This window comes from Bos javanicus, chromosome 18 (genome assembly GCF_032452875.1).
Source record: "Bos javanicus breed banteng chromosome 18, ARS-OSU_banteng_1.0, whole genome shotgun sequence".
In the NCBI taxonomy this organism is placed as follows: Eukaryota; Metazoa; Chordata; class Mammalia; order Artiodactyla; family Bovidae; genus Bos; species Bos javanicus.
In genome coordinates this window covers 1,970,200-1,976,199 of record NC_083885.1, presented here as the reverse complement: position 1 = coordinate 1,976,199, position 6,000 = coordinate 1,970,200, and positions in this window count along the sequence as shown.

The window sequence follows — 6,000 nt, the reverse complement described above, 5'->3', positions numbered from 1 at the left end:
ACACAGCCAAATTTCAATAGATTCACACAGTAAGACTATTCCTGGATGTTGCTGATTGGTTAACTCTTGACACTTTCCCCCGACTCCTTCCATTGAAAAAAAGTATTTTTTAAAAATAGACTTGATTTTTTTTAGAATAGTTGTAAGTGTATAGAAAGAAAAGGCAAAGTTACCTTATAGCAAAAGAAGAACTGAACGCAGATCCCTCGGAATGTGGACACTCACTGTATGTTCTTTTTACTTTAAGCCTTCTCCCTAGAGAGAAGCTGTATTACCGGAAAGAGCCTGTAGTCTTCTCAAAAACAAAAACCAGCTGTTGGATGAAAGGTATTGTTTCTATATTCTTGGGGAACGGGCTGGCCCTGGTACACACAGTTCACTGAGTGTAAGGGGAAGGGGCATCTTTTTTGCATTTTTGCGTTAGTTATCACACAGACATAGACTCACTGCAGAAGCTGAGATTTTTCTGGAAGGGTAGTGAGAAGGACCATTGATTTCTAACTCACGCTCAGGAAGGAAAAATTTGATTTTTAAAAATGTTTTAGGGTTTCACCCTTCCCCTCCGCAAGCCAGGAATGATGTTTTCCTACTGTGCCCAGCATGTCACAGGAAGGAGTTCCTTGCCTGCCGAATGGCAGTCCCCAGCTGTTTGTTCCTGTGATAGATAAATAAAATACTTAATCATGTCCTGCCCCCTCCCCTGGCATCCAGCAGAGTGCCAGCCAAGTGTGTATCCACCTACCCCTGGCCAGGCCATAACTACTCCAAGTGTTTCTCTCCAAGGAGCCCTCTGTATCCAAACAGCATTACTGCTCACCCAAATATGGTGCCTCTCTTTAGAGTACACATTCTTAATGGATTGAGGCATGGCCATGGGACTTTTCTGGCATCAAGGAAATGTGAACTTCTTGACAGAAGCATTCAAAGACAGCCTGTGGCTCACCAGATTCTTTTTTTCTGCCCCTGAAACAACAGACCCACCCCTAGATGGTGCCACTGTCTGCCTGGGTCCTGAGTGCTCTGAGGAACACAGCCCCTGATGGAAACACAGCTTGTGAGAAATAAACTTTGTTGTTTTAAGCCAGTGCCAGCTGGAAAGGTGTTTGTCGTTGCAGCACAGCCTAGCTTATCCTTACCATCCCTCCCTGCCTTGGAAAAGCTGGTTCCCTGTCCAGGCACCCTAATGTCAACCCAGAGAGCAGGTATGTTCCATCCAGGTACACAAAATTCCCAAGCAGCTTCTTAATCCATTATTTTAGAAGAGAGAACAATTCCCAATTATTTAAAAAGCCTCCATCGTGACAGAGAGGTGTTAAAAAAAATCAGAAAAAAATCAGCTCTGTGGAGACAGGAAAACTGAGGAAGAAAAGGGTATCTGCTAAGTATGCAATTAAATATCACATTTAGCTAACTTTCCTTTCCACGAGCTTACTGAAATTATAGGGGAGGAAAAAGGTATAAACTCATATGGACAAATAAAATGGAAGCTGTTACATCAGAAGAGGAAATTTAACAAAATGTTTGGAACTCACAAAAAGGAATGAAAAAACTCCCAATTTTTAGCAATACGGGGAACTACATAGACTGTGAAAAAAAATCCCAGTCCAAAAATCAGCTACAAAGCCAATGTATTCTGTTTGACTACATCAATGAACAACTACTTTTATTGTTTTATTTTTAACATTTATCTCTCTTTTGGTATTTTGGTAGTTTAGGCTATGGATCTAATTTTATCTTTTTCCAGATGGTTATCTAGTTATTTCAATAACATTTATCGCAACATCCATCTTTTCCCAAGTGACTTGAGAGGTCATCTCTGTTATAAACTGAATTTCCATACGTACCTGGGTCTAGGCAATCGGACTGATGAAAGAGAACTGGGTATCAGGGTCAGTCCATCAGTTCAGTTGCTCAGCTGTGTCTCACTCTTTGCAACCCCATGGACTGCAGCATGCCAGGCTTCTCCATCCATCACCAACTCCCGGAGCTTGCTCAAACTCATGGCCATTGAGTCAGTGATGCCATCCAACCATCTCATCCTCTGTTGTCCCCTTCTCCTTCTACCTTCAATCTTTCCCAGCAACAGGGCCTTTCCTAAGAAATCAGTTTTTCACATCAGATAGTCAAAGTATTGGAGCTTCAGCAACAGTCCTTTTGATGAATACTCAGGACAGATTTCCTTTAGGAAGGACTGGTTGGATCTCCTTGCAGTCCAAGTGACTCTCAAGAGTGTTCTCCAACACCACAGTTCAAAAGCATCAATCCTTCGGCCCTCAGCTTTCCTCACAGTCCAACTCTCACATCCATACATGACTACTAGAAAAACCATAGCTTTAACTAGACAGACGTTTGTCAGCAAAGTAATGTCTGCTTTTTAATAAGCTATGTAGGTTGGTCATAGCTTTTCTTCCAAGGAGCAAGTGTCTTTTAATTTCATGGCAGCAGTCACCATCCACAGTGATTTTGGAGCCCCCCATAATAAAGTCTCTCGCTGTTTCCATTGTTTCCCCATCTATTTCCCATAAAGTGATGGGACCAGATGCCATGATCTTCGTTTTCTGAATGTTGAGTTTTAAGCCAACTTTTTCACTCTCCTCTTTCACTTTCATCAAGAGGATCTTTAGTTCTTCTTCACTTTCTGCAATAAGGGTGGTGTCATCTGCATATCTGAGGTTATTGATATTTCTCTCGGCAATCTTGATTCCAGCTATGCTTCATCCAGCCTGGCATTTCACATGATGTACTCTGCATATAAATTAAATAAGCAAGGTGACAATATACAGCCTTGACATACTCCTTTCCCGATTTGGAACCAGTCTGTTGTTCCATGTCCAGTTCTGACTGTTGCTTCTTGACCTGCATACAGATTTCTTAGGAGGCAAGTAAGTATCAGGGTAGTGGTCACCTTTAGGGGAAGGATGGGGGTTGGCAAGGAAGATGGAGCAGAAAGGCCTCTGGATTGCTTGCACAACCTGAGGGTGACTACGTGAGTGTCCATCTTAAGTCACTAAGGAACCTCTATACTGTTTCCCATAGTGGCTGCACTAATTTACATTCTCACCAACAGTGCACAAGGGTTCCCTTTGTTCCACATCCTCACCAGTGATTGTTATCCCTTGTCTCTTTGACAAGTCGTTCTAAAAGTAGTGTGGTGATATCTCATTATGGCTTTGATTTTCAATTCCCTGAGGATTAAGGATGTTGCTCATCTTTTCATGGACCTGTCGGCCATCTGTATGTCTTCTCTGGAGAAATGTCTCTTCACATATGCCCATTTTTTTAATCAGATTTTTTTTTTTTTTTGGCTATTGTGTTATATGAGTTCTTTATATATTTTGGTTTCATGTTTTACATTTAAGTCGAATCCATTTGGAGTTAATTTCCGTGAGAGGTGTGAGATAGGATCTAGCTTCACTCTTGGGAACAGAACTACCATATGATTCAACAATTTCACTTCTGGGTACGCATCCAAGGGAATATTACCCTCTCAAAGAGACATCTGCACTCCCATATTCACTGCAGCATTATTTACAATAGCAAAGACATGGAAACAACCTGAATGTCCACTGACAGAGGAATGGGTAACGAAAATGTGAATATATATATATAACAGACTATTAGTCAGCCATTAAAAAAAAAAAGGAAATCCTGTCTTTTGTGACAACAGGGCGTTATGCTAGTGAAATAAGTTCGATGGAGAAAGACAAATATCATGTGATCTTACTTTCATGCAGAATCTAACAACACTGCTCTCGTAGAAACAGAGAGCAGACTGGTGCTTGCCAAACAGGAGGGGGAATGGGTAAAGGCAGTCAAAAGGTACAAACTTCCAGTTTAGGATAAATAAGCTCTAGGGATATAACGTACAGCACGGGAGCTATAGTTAACAGCACAACACTATAAATCAACTATATCTTAATAAAATTTTTTTAAATGTATCAGCAAATTTGAAAAACTCAGCAGTGGCCACAGGACTGGAAAAGGTCAGTTTTCATTCCAATCCCAAAGAAAGGCAATGCCAAAGAGTGCTCAAACTACTGCACAATTGCACTCATCTCACACGCTAGCAGAGTAATTCTCAAAATTCTCCAAGCCAGGCTTCAGCAATATGTGAATCATGAACTTCCAGATGTGCAAGCTGGTTTTAGAAAAGGCAGAGGAACAAGAGATCAGATGCCAACATCCGCTGGATCATAGAAAAAAGAAGAGAGTTCCAGAAAAACATGTATTTCTGCTTTATTGACTATGCCAAAGCCTTTGACTGTGTGGATCACAAGAAACTGTGGAAAATTCTGAAAGAGATGGGAATACCAGACCACCTGACCTTCCTCTTGAGAAACCTATATGCAGGTCAGGAAGCAACAGTTAGAACTGGACATGGAACAACAGACTGGTTCCAAATAGGAAAAGGAGTACGTCAAGGCTGTATATTGTCACCCTGCTTATTTAACTTATATGCAGAGTACATCATGAGAAACACTGGGCTGGAAGAAGCACAAGCTGGAATCAAGATTGCCAGCAGAAATATCAATAACCTCAGATATGCAGATGACACGACCCTTATGGCAGAAAGTGAAGAGGAACTCAAAAACCTCTTGATGATAGTGAAAGAGGAGAGTGAAAAAGTTGGCTTCAAGCTCAACATTCAGAAAACGAAGATCATGGCATCCGGTCCCACCACTTCATGGGAAATAGATGGGGAAACAGTGGAAACAGTGTCAGACTTTATTTTTTTGGGCTCCAAAATCACTGCAGATAGTGATTGCAACCATGAAATTAAAAGATGCTTACTCCTTGGAAGGAAAGTTATGAACAACCTAGATAACATATTCAAAAGCAGAGACATTACTTTGCCAACAAAGGTCCGTCTAGTCAAGGCTATGGTTTTTCCAGTGGTAGTGTATGGATGTCAAAGTTGGACTGTGAGGAAAGCTGAGCACCAAAGAATTGATGCTTTTGAACTGTGGTGTTGGAGAAGACTCTTGAGAGTCCCTTGGACTGCAAGGAGATCCATCCAGTCCATTCTAAAGGAGATCAGTCCTGGGTGTTCACTAAGACTGATGCTAAAGCTGAAACTCCAATACTTTGGCCACCTCATGGGAAGAGTTGACTCATTGGAAAAGACTCTGATGCCGGGAGGGATTGGGGGCAGGAGGAGAAGGGGACGACAGAGGATGAGATGGCTGGATGGCATCACCGACTTGATGGACACGGGCTTGGATGAACTCCGGGAGTTGGTGATGGACAGGGAGGCCTGGCGTGCTGCAATTCATGTGGTCACAGAGTCAGACACGACTGAGTGACTGAACTGAACTGATTAGTGATTGGGGCACCATCTTTAAAGAACTCTGGTGGCTGTCATTTGAGGGTCAGTGAATAATGGGATCCCAGCCTAACAAAGACTAGAAAGCCATGCCTCCTGACCTGAGACAGGGAGGCACATTTACCACAATAATCCAGTTTGGCAACTAGAGTTCTCACCTCTAAGGATTTGGAACAATAGTTAATTGACCATTAAGGTCCCCAGAAATAAACAGATGCTGGGGAGCCTACTAAAGTATTGCTTGATGTGCACAGGAGAGAAAATTCTAATAGTGGGAAAAAACCTGAGTCGCAGTGAGGGGAATTTTTAGCTTTTTACTCAGTTCCCAGACCTAATCAATCAGGCCACACACCTGGAGCTCTTTTCAAGCAGATCTTAGGGTCGTTTGTGTAGCTGTTGCTTTTCCAGGAGAACCTACTTCTGGAGTGACAGTGCACTGGGAGAAGGGAAACACCCAGACTTCCAGGAGTCACCATACACTAGCTTTGAGACCAGAATGCCAAAGCAGTCCACTTTATTATGAGAGTTGGAGCTTATTATGGTCGACGACAGATGGAGCTCTGGTTCAAGTCCATTTAATGGTGGGTCCAATGAGACTAGATTCATCTTAAGGTAATTTCCTTAGTTCGAAAAGGAAAGAGAGATATTTACTACCTGGCAAAATCACTGTACTGGCA